The sequence below is a fragment of the Phasianus colchicus genome, chromosome 10 (assembly GCF_987193195.1).
Source record: "Phasianus colchicus chromosome 10, bPhaCol1.hap1.1, whole genome shotgun sequence".
Classification (NCBI taxonomy): Eukaryota; Metazoa; Chordata; class Aves; order Galliformes; family Phasianidae; genus Phasianus; species Phasianus colchicus.
This window is the reverse complement of record NC_143445.1, coordinates 7,488,651-7,509,570: the sequence shown is the minus strand read 5'-3', so window position 1 is coordinate 7,509,570 and position 20,920 is coordinate 7,488,651. Positions and strand designations below refer to the sequence as shown.

Genomic DNA, 20,920 nt, shown 5'->3' with positions numbered 1-20,920 from the left:
TCATCCACAAGAAATTGTTCTGTAATGTTCTAGTTCTCTTTGGTTTGTAAACAACTTTTTTTTCTTTTTTTAATGTATAAGGGGAACTTTAGCTAGGGGAGAAACAGAAAAGCGGGGAAGACTGTGCATGATCACGGAGGAAGACGTTTGCTTGGGAAGAAACGGAGCCTGCCTCGAGGTTCACCGCGGCGACTGCCGAAGCAGCGCATCCCGGTGGAAGGGAAACCCCTCCTGCCTGCAGGCGGCGGGAAGCGGACGAGTGAGGGCCCGGCAGCGCTGCTCGCCGATGGGGAGCGGAACCCACAGTCCCTCAGGGCTAACTCCAGGCGGCGGACAATGGCGCCGCGGAAAAAGGCGGGAAGGCGCCGTGCTCGTCCCTGCGCGCTGTGCTCGGCGCGACGGAGCGGCGGTGGCGCGAGGCTGCTCATGTGAGCGTCAGCGACAGCTTCTCTCGGGGGTCGTGTTTAAAAAAAAAAAAAAAAAAAAAAAAAGCGAAACACCTTGAGGTAAAATGGTGCTTTTTGCCACCCGTTTTTCACGTACTTATGCTCGTTGTCATAGGCGTAGCTCTGGTGCTTCTTGGTGCACTCAAGAAAAGCATAATTTGGTTTAGAACTGTGGTGTTTGGGGCTTTTTGTTTGCTTGTTTCTCTGAGTGCTCAACAAGGAAACTGAAATACCTCAGATGTACTATCGTGGATTTTCTTTCAAGATGCAGGATCTGAAGGACTTTAAAGAAAACACACTGTGCTGCAGATGCATCCCAATGAATACCTCTGGTTTTCATTTCCCTTTTATCACAAATGCGACACCTGTGAGGCCTCAGGGGTCTGGCAGAAGCAGAGCCCACTGTGTGCAGCTCCCAGCCTCTGCTGGCTGCCCTCGGGTCCCCACGGCTGCAGGACCACCGTGCCTCTCCTCATGGTGAAGGGTTCAGGGCTGCAAAGAAAGAAATCCTTTCAGTTTTGGCCTTTCTGCATTGCTGTGGTAGCAGCCTGTTGTGTGCGCGGTAGTGGTGACAGCAGGTGAGTCAGGTATGCATTCGCTGTGAAGGGATTCCAGTGTTGTTTTCAACAGGAATATACTAAAACCTGTAACTTACTCTTCTGTGGCAATAGAAGTGAAACGTTTGTGTTTTAGCAAGCATCTCTTGCTCCAGAAATGTCTCTAGGAAGGACTGCAGGATCAATTCCAAAGGAGACATGTCAGTTCAGGGAGTTGATTGAATCACTTCAAATTAACTGTTAATAAGTCTAAATGAAAGTGGGTCCTTCTGATTTGTATTAATTTTAAAACAGCTTTAATTCAAATTGAGAATAACCACATAGGCGTTTTATAAGCTCACCATTAATTATATTTACCTAATCAGAAATATTGTAGATTTGTCTACCTAGATATATTTTATATTCTGATGGAGAAAAGCCTGGTGCCTGTTAAAGCTGATGATAAAGCTTTTGGAATCTTCCTCAGGATTTCCATCTTAAAGCCTGCTCATTGGCCATGTGTTAAACAGCTGTAACACAGAATTACATAGCAATGTTATGTATAAAGAACAGTTGATTTTATGTGGAATGGAGATGACATAATTCAGTTCTCAGTGCAACCATTCCAGGACACACGCACACACAATGGATATTTTTCAATGGTTCCATGGTTTTTCAGCATGGTTCTTATTTTTTTTATATTTGTCTTATAATCATCATATGAATTGCATGCTCCAGCGAAATTACTTTTGAACTTCTCTTAAGTGAATTCTTGAGTGTATTTCCATCAAATGTCCCTTTTCAGTGAGACAGACTCTGTCGAAATGTACACAGATATAACTGTGTGATACCTATTAATGCCTGCATCTGAGTCCTGTTATGCTTTTCCTTTGGAAAGGAGGTGAGTTGACTTTCTTTGCTTGGTGGTTGGATTTTTTTTCTTTGATACTGTCATGGTTACACCTTCTGATACAGGATCTCACTGATAAAATGATAGTAAATATATCCATTCTCTTCTTCCTAAACGTTATTTGGGTATACTGAGCCTGTGCTACAGCTGGAATAATATCCAGCAGTGTGAAGAGGAACGATGTTCATTTTGGACTCGCTATGCTCATTGGTGCTGTGGAGGACAGAGATGAGCTTAGAGCCACTGTAGCAGTGCATGTGAACGGACACTTCTGTTATGTTGGCTGATAGGAAAAGTTAGGCCTATTCCATTTTAAGCACTTCTCAAACAGCATAAAAACTGACAAGTTTGTAAGTCTTTGTTTTATTCTTTGACCTTTCTATTTCAAGGCTTATTGTGACAACTGCATTAAACTACAGCACAAAACAAAGATAACAAACTCTTCCCATGTCATTCCTGATACAAATTCTGGGACATTCCAGTAACAGTGTCCTTAGTTGTATCATTCAACTTTTTTAGCACACTCTCTTATATACCTCTTACACCCCAATGTGGATTTTTTTTTTTATGAGTCTTCTATTGTTTGTTTATAAAACTGTTCTTTAAAACTGCTGAGTAATGGTCTAGTCAGAGGGTACCATTGAATAATCTACTTTATAGACTGCAAATGCATCTTAAACATCTGTTGGACAAAAGAAGTATGGAACTTATCAGTTAGGGACAAATATGTCCTAGATAATGCCGCCTTACCCTTGAAGGAAACTATCTTTTTAGTCTTCCAGCTTGGTGACAAAGAATGAAAATCATTTTTATTGGACTACAGTTATCTTCTATTTTAGCAAATATTATTAGTTCCTGAAAGACCAGTTAACCTTAATATAAACAGATTGTCCTCTGTTGCATATTGCTTTTTGGAAGCTCTGTTGAAGTTTGCTATGATTGCTCACAGTGGTAATTAGATGTTAAAATGGTAATCTCTGGGGAATCAAGAAGCTATGAGGCATTCTCAGGGATCAAGGAAAAGACAATAGCCTGCAATCTGAATCACAAAATTGTAGGGGTTGGAAGGGACCTCCGGAGATCGAGTCCAACTCCCCTGTCAAAGCAGGTTCCCTACACCAGGTCACACAAGTAGGTATCCAGGCGGGTCTTGAATTTCTCCAGAGGAGACTCCACAACCTCCCTGGGCAGCCTGTTCTGGTACTTCATCACCCTTACCATGAAGAAGTTCTTGCACACATTTGTGCGGAACTTCCTATGCTGCAGTTTCTGGCCGTTTCCCCTTGTCCTGTGTCCACACACCACTGAAAACAGTCTGGCCTCGCCACTCTGCCTCCCACACCTATATTTATAAACCTGGGTCTTGTCTCCTCTCAGTCTTCTTTTCTCAAGGCTAAACAGACCCAGTTCACTCAGCCTTTCTTCATAGGGGAGATGCTCCAAGCCCTTCACCATCTTTCTGGCCCTCCACTGGACTCTTTCCAAGAGATCCCTGTCTTTTTTTTTTGTACTGGGGAGCCCAGAACTGGACAGTATGCCAGATGAGGCCTTACCAGGGCAGAGTAGAGGGGGAGGCTCACCTCCCTCGACCTGCTGGCCACACTCTTCTTAATGCACCCCAGAATGCCATTGGTGCTTTTGGCTACAAGGGCACAGTGCTGGCTCATGGCCAACGTGTTGTCCACCAGGACACCCAGGTCCCTCTCTGCAGAGCTCCACTCCAGCAGGTCATCCCCCAACCTGTACCGGTGCATGCAATTATTCTTCCCCAGATGCAAGACTCTACACTTGCTTTTGTTAAACCTCATCTGGTTTCTTACTGCCCAGCTCTCCAGCCTGTCCAGGTCTCACTGAATGGCAGCACAGCCTTCAGGTGTGTCAGCCAATCCTCCCAACTTCATATCATCAACAAACTTGCTGAGGATGGCCACTATCCCCTCATCAAGATCACTGATGAAGATGTTGAACAAGATCGGACCCAGCTCCAACTCCTGAGGAACACCACCAGTTACAGGGTGAGGTACAGTTGTGCTCAACTCATACTCTTCATTTTTCATCTTTTCTTATTTTTTTTTTTTTTTAAAGAGACAGATATCCACTTCAGAAATAGTTGAATACCCCCTGACAAGTGGAAGTGTATTTTTAAGAAGTGGTTAATTGGGCATGGGTTGTTTCCTTATTTGTAATTGCTGTTCTTGGAAGAATGAAATATAGGAAAAGATTACCACAGATATTTCTCTAATCCTCACCAAAACAAAGATTATCTAAGTTCTGTATAAATTCTGCTTAACTCGTTGTTTAAAAAACAAAACTAAGATGAAACTGGTATGAATTCTTTATATTAGCTACTTACTGTGATGTCTTTACCATTCAGTGTTTGTTAGCTCTGGGTTGCAAACATGGTGGGACTTAAAAGATTGTTAAAAGATAAAAGCCGTGTCAGTACTTCTGATAGCCCTGCTCTCACAGAGCTGCATTTTAATAGTGAGCTTAATTCTGAGGAGTCCTGGGAAGGACAAGCCAATGTATTGCCTGGTCATACACCAGAGGCCGTTAGAGGTTGATGCATCAGCTCAGGTGGATGGGAAGAAACCATGAGCATGCCTTTATGAGAACTGTCTCTCAGGTCTGTCATAGGGCACTAAGTGCACAAATGAGCTTCAAGAAGAAGGCAGTCCTTTCTACATAATCATGTTTTTATATAAGTAATTACTAGTGCCAGAAATTAGATGCTACAGGTATCAAGTAGTTCTGATTTTTAGGTATATTCTTCCACTTACTTTGCATTTTATGTATTTATGTACTCAGCAGTCCTATTGCTCCTGATCCCACTGGCCATTTCTACTGTTACTTTATTATTCAGACTCTCTTAAGTCAGTCCTATTAACAGGTCTATCTGCTTCTTAATTGAGCTAGTTTAGTCGGTGCTAATTGCTTCTGCATAGCACACCTATGTCTGTCCTTCCCTTAAGCTCTGTTATAACTTCATGTTTTGGTATATGTACACTTGCTCCCGGAAAACGTGGGTGACAGGAGATAAGGAATTAGCTTGTCTGTTCTGGCAGAGTCTGACCAGCAGCTCAGAAATACAGCCAAGGTAGACTGGCTTTAATGCTGGGGAGAGAGGATCTTGCAACGGCAAATCCTATGCAAATTGTGTTTCACCAGTATGCTGCTTTGATTCAATTACAGCTTGAGTGATGTTTCCTTCTGCCTGTAAATTCAAATAATATGCCATTGACTTTTCATGGATAATTTTATCATTTCCTGTTCCTTATGCGTAACTCATGTGGGCAGCTGAGGCTGGTTTGATATCCAGTTCTGCTGAAAGCAGAAGTGATGCACACTATGCACACTCATTTTATGCACAGAAGTTGTTTTTGTTCTGTTGGTGGTGGCTTTTAATAAGTTAAAACCAGATAATAAGAATTTAAAACCAGATATGAGTATTTCAGCTTTGACTTAATGGTTGGGTTAACATTCATTCCTTGGTTTAAGTATCTCTGTTTAGATGTGTGTACAATACCTGGAAGAAACAAACTGCCTGGGATTTGCTGGTTTCAGGTGCTTTCCTTCCATATACTGCTGGCTACTTATGACTATGTGAACAAGTGAAAATTTCACCTGGAGCAAACTGCTTGTGCTGTCAGTGGGCTGTATGTGCAACTTTGAATTTGCAATTTATTTTTTTAATGCTACACTATGCTATACTAATGTTACTAAAGTATTCCTTGAATGGACATTTAAACACCAGTATATCCAGTTATGTTTCCTGTGTTTAGACACTAGTGTGTCTTTGTGTGTACAGCCACAAAGCAGAATTTCTTGTATGTTTTTCCAAGATGCATCCGCAAGTCCTGTGCTTTTGTGAAAGTGCCACTTTTTGAACCCTTCTGGTACCCTTATTTTATAAGTAGATTCTTCAGAAAGTCTATGTTTGCTGTTGTCGCTGGTGGGATGGCCTTGGGGCTCTGGTGTCTTTATCTACAAGTGGTTGTAAGAGTGTACAGGTGTGGAATTAAGCAAGTATAAATTATGCAGTAATTAAGACAACGGCAATATCATGCATCTATTTATGTCAGGGGAACTACCTGCAAAATATGATATTTTTGCCCCAAGTTATTACTATTTGTGAGCAAAGCTACTAAAATCTTGTCTATCGAGTGCCAGGGATGTATGAATTATGAATTAATATTTACAAAGTATGTGAAACTTTTGAATTTCAAACAAATGACCTCATGGAACATTTAGACAATTATAGTGTATTTATTTATTCCAAAAATATTTCAGAGTTCAGATTAAAAAGACCTTTGGAAAGCAGAATATAGGAAAAATTAATGAAAGTAAAACATTCACTTCTGAAAACCATAGCTCATGAAATATTCATAGTTCTAAAGATAGGATATAGTTTGTGAGGTGGAATAAAGAAATTTGTTTCAGCTCTTGAAGTTTGATGTCTGCTGATTAGCATTAGACGGTAATTATTTTACATAATCACATGATAATTGCATTGGGATAGCAGGTATAAATGGCTTTGACTGGAAAGATCCCTTCATAAAGGTGAGAAGGTGTCCTACAGGCATCCTGTGGGGTTTCTGCTGGGGTGAGTCAGAAAAGTACACTTCTGTTTCACTTAATTTACTGATATTTTCATCATGCAAAACTGTTGCTAGTCTAAATATTCCAAATATCTTCAGTATCCCACTCTGACTTCGACTTTTCTTGTTACCACCATCCATTAAAATAATTTCTAATAAGATTAATTTTAATGTTTAAGAATATGCAGTTGTCTTAATTTTGCTTGTAAAAAGTGCCCATTTCAGACGCAAGTTCTACTTCAGAGTGCTAGTAAGTAGAGGCCTTAGTCTTACTTGAATTCTTTTCTTTGTTTGTCAGCTTGGTAACAGCTTGTCAGAGCCAGAAATATGCCCTTGTCAGTGGAGCAGAACAGAGCTAACTTAGCACCTGCCTGCAGCAGAGTTTCTGACCTCTACTGTACAGTACCTTTTGGTTTTAGAAAAGAGGTTGATCTACATCAAAGATATCACCATTCCTTTAAAATTAATTCAGCTCAGTGTTCATTAGAGTCTTTTGTCACTTCAGGCATGGTAAGATGCTCAGCCACAGTTTCATGTGCCTGCATGTTTGTTTAGTGATCTTTTTTTTCCTCTCGCACTATTTAGAATGGCAACAGATATTCTAAGAACACACTTACTCCTCCAAAACTACAGTACAGCTTATTTGTAAATGAATGTACATTCAAATTCATATGTTCACATCTTGCAGTACTGATCTTGCAGGCCAGTCTAAGGGCTGAGTCCTGAATTCAATGTATCCTTCTGAACAAGAAGCAAAAGTGAAGAGGCAGTAATTGCAACAGTGATTATTTATGATTCACTTTAAATGCTTCCAGAAATGCCCTAAAAGGCTTCTGAAAATCAAAGAGATTTGGGAGATAAAGTACCAAGGTTACCTCTGGAAACTTCAGATCCTGGGACTGGAATGCAGGCTACTGGATGCCTCAAGGGCTTTGTTATGGAGATGTAACACCAGAATTAATTTCACCCACTGTGGTCTCTAAATTCATTTGTGTATTCCTAGAAAAACGTATAAAATGAACAATGTAATTTCTGTAATCTTTATGTGTTTCTTGTTTCAGAGCTGTGTAGGGTTGGATTGTGGATGCCTTCAAAGTTATCGGTGTTCTGTGGCCTCTGAGGTTTTTGCAGCAGAAGGAAAGAAGTCTGGGTGGAATTTTTCTTTGGTTTGGGCTTTTGCCCTTTTTTGGTCTTGTTCTCTTGTTCCTTAGTAAGTTTCCTTATCTTTGTTTTCTGATTAATATCTTGAAGTGAACGTTCCTAATGAACTGGCAGAACCTCATATGTTTGGCATTCCTCTGGTTGCTGGTGATCCTCGTTCCTCTTAATCTGCAAAAGATAATCTGTCTGCTGGCTGCTGCATAAAAGTGTGCTAAATTCATGCAGTTCAGTTACGTTCATTCAGTAGAAGTAAGGGAATTAAATACATGATAATTCTGAACTGTCTGTGGCTCAGCATTGAAAAACTTACTCATTTTAAAATAAGTATCAGACTTGTACTGTTTTATCAGAAAAAAACAATGCCGTTAGGAAAACCGAAGTGTATTTATTGGAGATCAGTCTGTCACTGAAATTAAAACTAACTCTGTTTAAGGCTGTTAATCTAGCAAGCTTTTAGTAACTATTTATGTTCCATGTAGAAAGGAAAGGCAGTGCATATGGTGACTTCCTGTTACCTCAAGGTGTGTATTAAAAATAACAGCTATTTTCACAGAACTATGAAGTTTTATAATCTCTGTATTTGATAATTTATTTTTAATGAAATGTGCTATTAATGTTTTGCTGTGAATGTGGTGATAGTAAGGCGGTAATAATTGTGGTGTTTCATGTGTGTCTTAGGGCAGAAAATGAATGTGCTGGCAAAGTGTGTTGTGTTATGGCTACCAGCCTGTGACTTTTTTTGTAAGTTGCTTTATTCAGCCTGTTCAATCTGGAGAAGAGAAGACTAAGGGGGGGATCCTATCAGTGCTTTTAAATATATCAAGGGCAGGAGGTAAGTGGTTGGGGCTCTTTTTGGTGGTGCCCAGCAACAGGACAAGGGACAGTGGGCAAAACTGGAGCACACATGAGAAAGAACCACGCTTTCCCAAAACTGTTCTGTATGCTCCTGCTTCTTTGTTGTTATATCATTCTTGGTAATCTATTGTCTGTTGAATTTGAAGAATAGCATCTGAGGAGACCCTACTCAGAGAATCTAAAAGTAGCTGCTGATTATGATCTTTCCCTTTCCTACGACATGTTTGGTAACTCCTTTGGGGTCCGGCTTGTTTCTTTCTTCTGGGGATTTTTTGTCAATTTTAAAAATTTTACTGGGAGTTTGAGTAAAAAATTCAACTGGGAGTTATCTCAGGCAACTGGGAGAGGATGTGATGCTCTGTATGTGGTTTAGTGTGGAAAGACCACTTACCCAGTGGCCCAAGTTATTTATTAAAAGAAACATTATAGAAGTGAGTGTTCAGTTTTGTAGTATTTTCTGTCAAATCTCTTGTGTTCTATTCTTTTTGAACACTGATCCTTTTTAGTGATCCTTTTTAGTGTACTACATCCTACTTTATAGCATTTATACTTAGGGAGGAATTCATAGTGAAATTTCAATCCTCTAAGATGGGCTATGAATGGTGCATTAAAAAAAAAAAAATCATTCTGTATTAGGGGAAGGAAGTTAAAATACTTTGAAAGGATAAACATCTGAAGATTTCTTTGTACTGTTGCTTATCTGCATTATTTCCAACTGTGTAAGAAAAGTAACAATACTTTCCTGTGTAGAGGACAGATAACTTTGTCAGTGTTTTGGCTTTCTGAAGATTTATCTGCAAATACACAATGTTCATGAGCATCTAGCTGGAACAATTCATCTCACTCTGTGTGTTTCAGCTCCTTTGTAATTATTACTGGCTGGCCTCAAGTAACAGTCCATTTATGCCTTTGCTGATGAATCTCAAATTCTGCTTTGCTTTGGACTTTTTGAGCATTTTTGTGTTGCCTGTTCACAGCTGTGAAAAACCCAATCTTGGAATTAGTCCAATGCTTGTTTATATTATGACATAATGCGGCTTTCACCTGGAACGTGGTGGTGGTGAAGTTAATACGTATGGAATGCTTGGTCTGTGACTTCTCCTGTCTCAGCTTTCAAAAGATCAATTAAAATTTTACCTAGCTTCAGTTTCAGTAATTACTGATGAATGTAGAATTTTTTTTTAGTACGTTTTGTCTGGAAATGTCATTCCTCAAAGTAAACTAGGTAGAAACCCCAGTGTGTTTAAATGTTATTAATATGCGAAACAAATTAAAGATGGGTTCTTCCCTATCTTACATACAAAAGAAGGAAACCAGAACAACCCTGATGGATTGAAAAGGCTGACAGCATCCAATTCTTGCTCTGTCAAGGAAGTTAACTGAGTTTGCTACATGAAATGATTTTTCCTAGTTTGGTACAGGCTGAGCAAATGCAGTGTGTGAAATCTTTGGATCTAATGAAGAATTAGACCTGATAAAGAAGCAGTATTTCAAATGAAAATACTCTGTCAATTTTATCTACATGACATGACAAAATACTGACTTGGAGTTCCCTATCTGAAATGTTTTTACTGTACTCACAGTTTTCTCCCTCTACTTTGGGAACAGAGACTCACCTGAGAGATAAGAAGGTCCTGTGAAACTGTTTAATAGCTTAAGGATACTAAATAGAGAGAACATAATTCTTAGCTGTCTTTGGAATGGAGTGGAAGAGTTCCCTATACTCTTGAACTGTATCTGCAAGCTAGGCTTACAGTTCAAGTGTAGTCTCTAATACAAACTATGCAGTAGTTTGTGGAAGAAGCCTGCACTTGGCATTTAAGCATGCTTCCCTTTTCACCTCCTTCTTTCTAACGGGGAGCTAATTCAGCACAACTTCTCTTTTCTGCATTTTACAATGCACAGTTAAACTTGTCTGTAAAGGGTATGTACACCAGGTTGGCTTCATGGGGCAGAACTAATCCAATAGTTTATGAGTGCAGCAGATGTTTTTGCTTTTGTAGCCAGGTGTAATTTCCTTTTCCCTGGAGTAAATGCTATCTGAGCGAATGGCCAAAAATTTAATTACCTTTTTATTTTCTTTTTTTTTTTTAACCTTCTAGATGTGTGCAGTGTCACCTTAAAATCAGACTTCCTCTCTTTTAGGGAGCATATGATGCTTGTGCTTATACTTCCAGCAAAGAATAAGCACTGCTTCTTAACCTTTGCACTAGCATTTTTGGAGTTGTATGAGTGTGTTTGGCATAACTGGAACATCCCAACTGACCACAGAGGCTGATGAGTGGAATACATCCTAGTGAAAATGCCTCGTTGTTGTATTCATATTCCTTTCTGCTTACTTCATCAAGAGCTTAATTCATCATTTCTTTACCCTGTTTTACTCTGAAGTGAATGTAAAACTAAGATCAGAACTGGGCTAGGAAAGTGAAACATCAGGGCTACAATGACAGAAGAAATGCTTTGAGACTTTCAATATTACTCTTTTTGGAGGTCTGCTTTCCCCTAAGAACCATTTGAAAATGCCCTTCGGGGTAATGTGGATGTGTTGCTACTGATTGACTGTACCAGTAGTTTGATTAGAAAAAAAGTGTAATGATAACAAAAAATATTGAACTGTGGAGAGGCAAGAATGGTACCTTGGGAATCTTTGTTAGGTCTGCATTTATAAACTGTCTTGTGACTTACCTGGAAGGAGAAAACAGCATGCTTGTAAAACTTACAAGAGACATTAAATTGAAAGTAACTATGCACCAGTGTCGAGCCATGCAGGGGTTAGAATATGGAAATAGGATAACAAAGTCTCACAAAACATATAAAACATGAAAATGTTACCTGTGGGGGCTAGAAATCCTTAGTTCATTTCCCTCCACCATACCCAAGTTAGTTGTAAAAATTAAACAAAATAGACCAGTATCTATCACCTTTGCAGGCAAAACAAGTTGCTAGTAAGAAAAAGAAAGGAGAAGGAGGGAGAGTTTTCAACCCTGACTATCCTGACTGCACATGCAGAAGCATTGATTATAATGGTAATTACTGTAGCCTAACTCTGCCTTTTGCCAGTACAGCTTATATTGTCAGAGAGGGGTACTGTATGCACTCCTCTGGTAATGGTGTTGCTAACACAAAACATTTCTTTGGCAGAATTAAACAAAAAAGCTGTCCTCCTACTGGCAAAACAATTCTTGGACAAACCTGGTCTCGGTCAGTTTAGAAAATTATTTTTAAGAAATTTGAGTCACTGCTATTTGTAACTAAGTATTGTCCCTAAATTATAATATAATAAGTTTTTCTGGGCTGTGGAGAGCGAGGATTTCAGAAGCTGGTTCAGCATTTTGTTGTTCTTGCTTGCTCTAGATGCATCTCTGGTTTCTAATTGATGTTCAGTTGTGTTAGTCAGCAGCTTCAAGTTAGAATGAAAGTGCGTGTCTGTATTTTAAGCTGAAGATGTGAATATGGTTCATTCTGGTTAGCAGATGTGCTCTCCTAACCACTTACTGTAATTCAAGTCAATATCCCTACCTTTTGGCTAAGGGAAGGTTGCAGCTGTTTGGGCTAACAAGAGAACTGTGTGAAACTGTAAAGATGTGGGGTGATAAACTAACACCCTGTTGAGTTTATTCTTATTCATAAGCCTAATGCCTTTGTTTCTAACATTTTTAACACTTGGGAATCTATGTGAACGTGTTTTCTAAACAGAAAGTATGAATTTGAATGTCATTGTTACTTCTGCAACTCAATAGTCACAATAGCATGATCTGGTGGTGGCTTCTGTGCAAGAAAATTCATTGTCTGTACCAATGTAAATTTGCAGCTTGTATGGCATTTTAAAACTGAATAAGTGGGGTCTGTAGAGATTTCTAAGTGAATTTTTATTCCTTGGCTAAGTATAAACTTACTGCTAGAATGCTTTGAATAGTAACATACACATGGTTTTATTACATCAAGACTTAATTAATTGCAGTCAGTTGGACAGTAAGTTATAAGTATCAAAATACTTGAACATTGAAAAGCTTCTAGGAGAGAATTCTGAATACTGACTGGGTTAAGTATTGTGTTTTCTGATTAAGAAGATCGCAATAATACAAATACATTGATGCTGATCAAGAAAAAAAAAAAAGGAAATAATATTTATAGAAAACCCTCTGAAAATCACAGTTGCCTTAGTGGTTGTCTTCATGGCCATATGCATTCATTTTAAAGGACACCTAAGATCTCGGTAGCTTACAACAGAAATAGGAGATGGAATGAATCACTGCTTTGTCCATACCTTAATTTCTTTAAAAACAGAAGTCTTAAAGACATGATATGCTCGCAGTATTCTAAGGGTGGGCAAAAGACTCTGATTTGCTGGTTTCCAATAAAATCTTTATACTCTGCATTATCTGATAATTCATTCTTCTGTTCCCCATACCAAGCATAATTTGCTGACAGTAGTTACCATTCAAGACCAGGGCTGTTATCTTGTGATCTTGACATTCAGTGATTTGATCAAGCCCACCAAAATCGTGCCAGTATTGAAGGAGTGAGCATTTGAGAAGCCAGGCAGCTGAAGAAATGCTTTAATAGGAAAAAAAAATTATCTCATGCATATGTATATAGTTGTGCTTTTCTTCTCTGCCTTGATTCAGGTGTTTGTAATATAACACTTTTAAGTTTAATAATGATAACAGCTAATGTCTTAAATGCTTTTCCTTCATGAATAACAGCACTGGGACTAGATGAATAAGTATGTTTCTTTGATGTCCAGATATAGCTGTGTCTACAAGGAATTTGCTTTAGAGCAGGAAAACCAATCTTATAAAACAAGAGTTTTTACTTATCTGACTTTCTTCAAAGGAGCTTAATTTCGCAGTACTTCAATTATGTAACCACATTTATTGTCAATGTTATTAGAGTAAATCTTACTAAGATAACTGGATAACTTTAAGTATTGCTAATGATTTTGACTATTTCCAAATTCTTCATTTGCCAGCCCTTCAGAAGCATATGGTGATGTTTTCCCATTTTCTGATGCTTCATTTTTTTTTTCTGTTGATTTTTTTGGACTCTTGCTAGAGAAACAGTCTGCTCTGTCCGATTAGTTCAGGATATTGGCTTTTGAGTTATTGTTATAGGGTTTTGTGTTATAGTGCTGCAAAATATATTTGTAGATGCTTAGTTAATCTACTGTAACTTGTAATAATTACTATTAGTGTAGCTAATTAGAATATGTGACTTTATTAAGGACCAAAACGTAACTTCTGTGTTTTAACTTTTTTAGGAAGACCTGTTTATGGTGATATTTGTTCATACAGAGTGGGTATGAGATCATTGTGTGAGCTGACAAATGGTTTGTTTCCATTTGTGATTGAACCCAACTGCTGAGGTGAAGTAGTGCTGTAAAACTTAGCGTGTTTAGCTGAAATTGAAGGAAGTGATTGCCTGCATCTTATCAGAGCCTAGTAAACATATTAAGGAGAGATACATAAGGTAAACTTGAAACATGCCCAGACCGCTTTTCAACTAAGAAATCAGCAGGCAAGAACTGACTCTCAGTTTTGCTTGGCAGAGGTGTGATGCTGGCGTCAAACAAGGGAGTGCTGGCAGAAAAAAAGGTGATAACACAGGTGTCAAGTACTGTTGTTATGCCTTGTGGCAAAGCTTGATGGATGCCGGCTTGTCCAAAGGTGATACTGGTAATAGGATCTCTAACCTTGAGGCTTAAAAAAAAAAAACCCTAAAGAAAACTAAATGTAACTTTCTAGTCTTCAGTTGTATTTCCTGTGTTTTTCTGTCTGTGTTAAATGCTGTTCAATGAAGATTTTGTTCTGAGTCATGTGAGGCAATTTAATGATGTGAATAAAGTCAAGTCAAATAAGAATCAGTCTTTTTTTTTTTTTTTTTTTTTTTTTTTTTTTTGTGCAGAAAACACCGAAAGATTTAGTAATAGTGTTTACAGAAGGTAATTTATGTCCCTCATTCATATTCAGCACGTTCCTTTAAAACATAGCAGGTCTTTGCTGGAAGGAAGAAATTTGAATTCTCCTGAGTTTGGAAACAAGTTTACTCTTCTGTGATGGAGAACAAATTGCCACCAGCAGATGAGAGAGCAAATTAAAGCTATGAATAAGCTTGGAATTTATTTTGCTCTGGTTCCTTTTGCTTTGTTTGCCTTTTCTGTGTTGTCTTGTTGTTTTGTTTGTTTTGATACAGTAACACCAGCACCTGATGCAATGGTTAATTTTGGTTTCTGATGGAGAAGTTCTGATTGCTGTACATAGTTTTTCTTCTTTCTCTTAACCCTTGACATCTGTATTACTAAATACATCTTATTTTTCATTATCTGTGTTTGTTTTTAAGAGATAGCTACTTAAAAATAAGTTGTTATCAATGCCTACTAATTAATTGTTGTTCAGTTGGCAGTGTAATAGCCTAGTTTTGAAGAGAAGAGAGAAAAATATAAATAGAAACAGGGAATTAAGAGTTAACATTATGGTAAGGACAGCGGATTTGAAAGCTGACCTATTAGCCTGAGAGTTGTTACTATCACATTCTTTGATAAAATTTTAATTTATACTTTAACCAGGGGCTTGTTATTTTGATTATCAATCTATATGGATCTTGATGAATACTCAAAACCATGTTTATAACTAACCTTTCTTTTCCATGTACTTTGCCTGTTGGTAGTACCACTGGGTTAGCTAAAAGTTGCTAGTATTAGTTTATTGAATTAGTACAAGTAGCATTGTGTCTGTCAAATTCTCTCACTTTGTTAGGCAAAAAAATAAGTAAAAACCAAACCCAAAGCAGTTGAAAAACAAACAAGACTTTTGGCTCTTTTTAGTGCAAGGCTTCCAGGAATAATTAAAAGATTCAAAATGATAAGATTACTGAGGAGCACCTTTCCCATTTTTTTTTTATCTTTGAAGCTGATTTTGACTTTTCTTGGCATACTCACCTGACAGAGTGTTTCAAATGTTTTCACAATGAATTCTGTGCCTATACCTCCTTGCTTGGGGAAAACCATAAGTGAGCAGAGGATTAGAATCTGCTTTAACTAACCTAGATCATACAAAAATGTGTGCAGCCAGTACTACTTTTATTGCTTGTAGATTTTTCAGAAAATAAATGTCTGCTATTGTGTTTTCTGTGTTGTGATTATATTCCCATTTAGAGCTTTTATTGCAGTAAAATATGTCAAATACTGTATGCAGGATAGCCAGTCGTAGAATTCTTTTACTTTTGGAGTGAAAAAAGAATGTCTGTGGAGTATCAAGAGAGAGGAATGTGTAGGAGCATAGATTACTTGGTTAGAAGTTCTAGACTCTAATTCTTCTACCAGTAGCTGAGACTGAAGTGCTGTGCTGCTGAATTTCAACATGCAGCCCAGTTGAAACAGTATTCAGGTTTTAGTTTATGCCCACAGTATGTGTTTCTAATGATTTCTTTCTCTGAAAAGTTGATATTTCTTTGACAGAAACAACTAGGTAACAGAATACAGTGAAGCTGTCTCACAGCTGTGAAATCCAGCCCTGGAAAAATGGGGCTTTGTTCAGAGAGCACTTGATTTTTGTGAACAGCCTTTTGTAGCATTGGCTCTCCTTTTTGCCCGCAGCCAACCAGACCCGTGTCCATACTGATTAAATTAAAACTCACTGTACAGTCTTTTAAAGTTGATTGAGCCTGCTTTCAAAGAATGTGGTTCCTTTTTTCTGATGTCTGAGTTGGTGATATAAATTCAATGTCTGGTTTGGATCTGCTTTTTTATGGATAAATACGTCCTTGCAAATGCATTGAAGATCTATGGCTTGAGTGCTATGCCAAATTTATTTGCTTTGTATTGATGGTTGCTTTTGATGTGGGTTTTGTCTTTTGTGGGGTAGGGAGTAAAGATGGGGAAACCAGTGGAAGGCCAACAGCAAAGGAAGTGGTAGTGGGATGTGAAATATGCATCCTAAACTGTTAACAGCAATGGAGGTATATGACCTGTAAAGGTGTAAATGTTTCTGCTACCTCCACACAGAATAATTACACTCTGTTTATGGTGAGTGATTCAACTTCTGCTGGCATTTTTGTTGTTAATTTTCATTTTCAGGGATTTATAATACAGACTGAGTCTTTATTTGGGTATTTTTGGATAACTAAAATTTTTTTTAGAATTTTTTAGAGCAGTTTTCAACATGTTTTTTGGCTATGCCAACATGGAAATAATATTAAATGGAAATACAACTCTAAAGTTAAGGAGCCTGATATGTGATGTTTAACCACTTACTACATGTAAAGTTATTGATTTCTCAACATCAAGAGCTTTATACCCAAGTGTTTTAACCATTGCAAGGCTAGCCTGAAAATCACGGAATCTTAAATGATGAGTTTGACGTTATTTTTTTTCGTACTTGCATTTGCTAAACTCATGGATTTCTGTGAGTTGTTTGTTGTTTTTTTCATAACTGCCAGAGCTCATGAAGCATAAGTAGCCTTATCTGCTTACTCCTGGCACTTGAGTTCACAAACTGGCTGTATCTACACACTAAAAATGCATTGCAAAGGAAATGCTTTCACTGGACTCCACAGGAATGACCTACAGAGTGTTCCTACAAACCCTGATATCCCAACAGCATGTTTTGATCAGCAACGTTCTGTTGAGATCATTTATCTGTCCCTCCTCTCCCTCTGCACAACTTCAGCAGCTGGCTGACACAGAACATCCATCAGCTCCAATGCCATTTACTGTCTCAAGAACTTGCAGGAAACCACATAATTTTGTTGGGTTTAGGATTGGAGCTTACCATTGGTTCTCCAGCTACCTTCCCTTCCAGCTAGAAATTGTCTGTGATCCCTCTGGATTTCATATGGAACAAAAAAGTCATGGCCCAGTCACTGAATTTTCTGTATGTTCTAGACATTCATATTGCTATTTTTGATGTACAATGCTCCAGAGCTACATAGAGTTACCTTGTATGATTGTAATTGCTGGTTACCATTAATAGAACTTGTGGTTGAGTATTTCATACATCATTAAATGTTTATTGTCTTACTTTCCCTTGCAGATGAATCTGTATGCTTTCAGCTATCAGAAAATCCATGGAGAAAAATCTATGTTCTTCTTCTCATTTGTAACCTGCATGGGAAGTCTCCATGTTTTTTCTCGGAGCATGTGAAGCAGAAGTATTTTCAATGGCACATCACTGTTCCTATCCAAACATATCAAGTGTGTTCTTCTAGGTAACAAAATGAAAAATAAAAGTAAGGACTGTAGGAATGAGCAAACTATGTTTTATACAATTTCTCCCTCATACCAACTTTGCTGAAAATGGCCGCTAATTATTTTCAAATGTTAGGAAACTGCACTCACTGTAAATGTACCAGTTATCTTCATGTTATTTTATAATCTCTTGTGCAGTTGCAGCATAGTGAACATGGATGATGTTAATACTTAAATGGTAATTGAACTTCCTGCTTGCATGTTCTTTGTGCTTCTAATTTAGATAATAGTGCACTGGAATCAAAGCTTTTGGTTACCTTTATTTTGAAATAATTGCATTAGGTAATTAAAAATCACTTAGCATGCAAAACCTTTAGTATATTTGATACACTGTAATAAGATGTGTAGCTACATGTAAGGCTTATCTGATGAATATCTTAACTCTTGAATGCAGTAAGACAGTGATTAAGTTGTGGAACACATTCATAGAACGAAAGGATTGTGTGTGTTTGGAAGACAGATTTCATTCTTAGTATTTGGAAATGTACTGCTGACTTATAATATTCGTTAAGCTCACTCCTCACAAAAAAAAATCTACAAAAAAAGCAACAACAACAAAACCAAACAGTAATAGTAGTGGCGTACCTCTTTTCTTGGCCAGTTTTAATTCTGTAAGATCAATTGCAGTGCACCACGTATTCTGTGCTGTTTTGCAAAAGGTTTAAGCCTTCATCATTTTGCTTGTTTTTGGTTAAGTTTCACCTTGATTCATTTTTAAATTCCTCATGAATGAAAGATCAGTGATGGGGAAGAAATCCTTGATCAAAATATCTTTGGATAACCTCAGTATCATAATGTAATACGAATTTAATGCTGTGTTAATTAAAATTATACACTGTCACATTTCTTTCCTGGTATGCTGAAATACATGTTCTTGGAGGTTTCTTCAGTTTCTGTACATACTTTCTCTCTCTCTCTCTCTTTTTTTTTTTTTTCTTAAGGTAGATGCATTTTCACCAGCACTTCTGACTACACTAAGCCTGCTTCTTTTTACACAATTTGGTTCCATTGAGGACTTTCTTACTGGCTCTGCATATTTGACAGGGTGCAGAAGCTGACCTTTGGACGAACTTCTTGTAATTTGCTTTTCCTATTTATTAATGATTTGAGATTTTGTAGAGAATTTGTAGCAGCAGAGCAGGAGATAAACAATAATTTATGCCCTCGTTAAATCTTCAGTATTACTTTTTCATTGAACTTTTCAGTAACTGGAAAGAACTAAGCCGTTGTTCAATGTTTCTGTAATCAGAATTGTTCTTCCTAAGTAACCAAATGCCTACTGAACTTCTTAATGTGCTTTCAGTGAAAGGATTACATAGTGGCATTATTTGGAGTTGAGCATAGTAGCTAGCAAGCATGTGTTTGTTTTCCCCAAAATGGCTTTTTTCCTTCTAGGCCACTCTGATAGAAAGTAATTTGATTATATGTTTAAACAACCCAGCCAAAGACCTTTTTAATCAGTTTTCAGTGCAGTTCATTCCTGCACCCCTGTTTCCTGTTGATAACCCAGTATTTTGTCATTAACTTGAAAGTTCTATACGTAAACTTCTATCAAAGGTTTTTAGAATACTGCATGACATTCTGGCACAAAATACTTCTCTGGCTCCCCCTCAGCCCGCCTCCCTTCTGAAGACTTGGTTGTGTGTTTGGCTGATTTCTGTGGTGGTTTTTAAATGCTATTTTTCTCTTGTTTGTTTTCCTCACTTTCCTGCCCTCATGTTTTATCCTAAAACACAGTGGTGTTTTTATTTTTGAGCTTATGTATTTGAGCCTTTATTGATTTTTGAAAATTTTGTTTAAACATTAATAAATTCATGGACATCTCTTATGAGTGTGGTTGATTGTCTGCTGTAAAATCATTGTTCAGGTAATATTATAAAAGTACTGAAATTGGTATTAAAATGTCTACTCATATCATCCCACACTTTTTAAAATGAAATTGCAGACACTGAGGAAGTTTGAATTCAAATGTGAAGTGACACGTACCTGTGTATTTAACATATGGTGGCAGCAGCTTTGCTTTTTCTGGCTGTGATCCAATGCTTCAGTCTCCTTTTCTGTTTCTTCGCTCTTTGGAAGTTCCAGTCACTTAAGGTGGATTTAAGGAAAAGCTATTAGGAAATAAATGACAAAATAATGGTTAAAGAAATGAAAAGTGTATGAAATGTAGCCTAAACTGGGTAGTTAACTGCTTTCTGATGCTCTGTTTCTGGATCATCAGCATCATTCCAACAGGATTTTTTTAAATTTCATTTTGAAAATGCTATTTTGCTTTTTAAAAACGTTTTCACAGTTTTTACTTTTTTTACATTTTAAAAAAAGATTTGTATGAACATGTTTTGTGCAGTCGCTGTGTAATGTTGCCATATGATTAGTAAATGTATCAAATTGTTTATAGCACCAAGATCACTTCTAGGATTATGCTAGTAATAGCTCTGTTTGCGTGTAACTTTGTTCCTAATCAGAGCAGCATGGTTGATCCTAAATAGTTTATAAATACTTTCTGTTCTTATGATTAGCTTTTTTCTCTGTAGAAATATAAGTAAAGCAAGCCCTTTTCGGGATATTGCATTCCTCTTTGCAGCAAAGCACTGTTAGTAAGGTATACTTTATGCTTTTATTCTTTTTTGTTGGCTTGTTGTTTTTTTTTACCCTCAGGGTCTGCCTTAAGTTGTTGTGTTTGTCTTTCTATTCCTTAGGCTGTCTGAAGCACAAACACCTCAATCCCAATGTCAAATGGAGTTGTTCTAGATAGATCCACTGACAGAGTGAAAGGGAGTAAAGAAATCCATCATCTTGCTAAAATGAGGGTTGAAAAGCATTAAATTCTACCATTTAAAAAAGAAAATGTTGATATCCTGCCAGCCATCTACTTTCTGTATGCTTGTGAACTGCTAAGATATCAAATTAGGCTTGTTAGCCTCTTGAAGCTATTAGGGGGAAGCTGTCTTGTCTCCTTCACTGCTGACTCAGGAGAAAGGAACTAGCAGGCTGAGCTATGAAATGCATATTTTAAGTTGACAACTTATTTATCTATTTTTTTTCTAACTCTTTTGCAAAGACTGAAAAATAAGTTTTAAGTTCTAAATTTGTAGTAGTACTGAAGTAATTCTTCATACTGTATGTACCCTACTGCTAGAAAAAAGAAAAATGAAAAAAAAAGAGTATTT

The 20,920-nt window shown here is 37.6% G+C and overlaps 1 long non-coding RNA gene across 1 annotated transcript in view; it reads left to right on the top strand.

The window, feature by feature from the left end:
* The first annotated feature begins 460 nt into the window (after window positions 1-460).
* The window catches only part of LOC149916585 (uncharacterized), a 31,306-nt gene continuing 10,846 nt past the window's right edge, over window positions 461-20,920 (top strand). The window contains exon 1 of the long non-coding RNA XR_016469435.1: window positions 461-506. This is a non-coding gene — a long non-coding RNA (uncharacterized LOC149916585). The remainder of the gene's footprint in view (window positions 507-20,920) is intronic.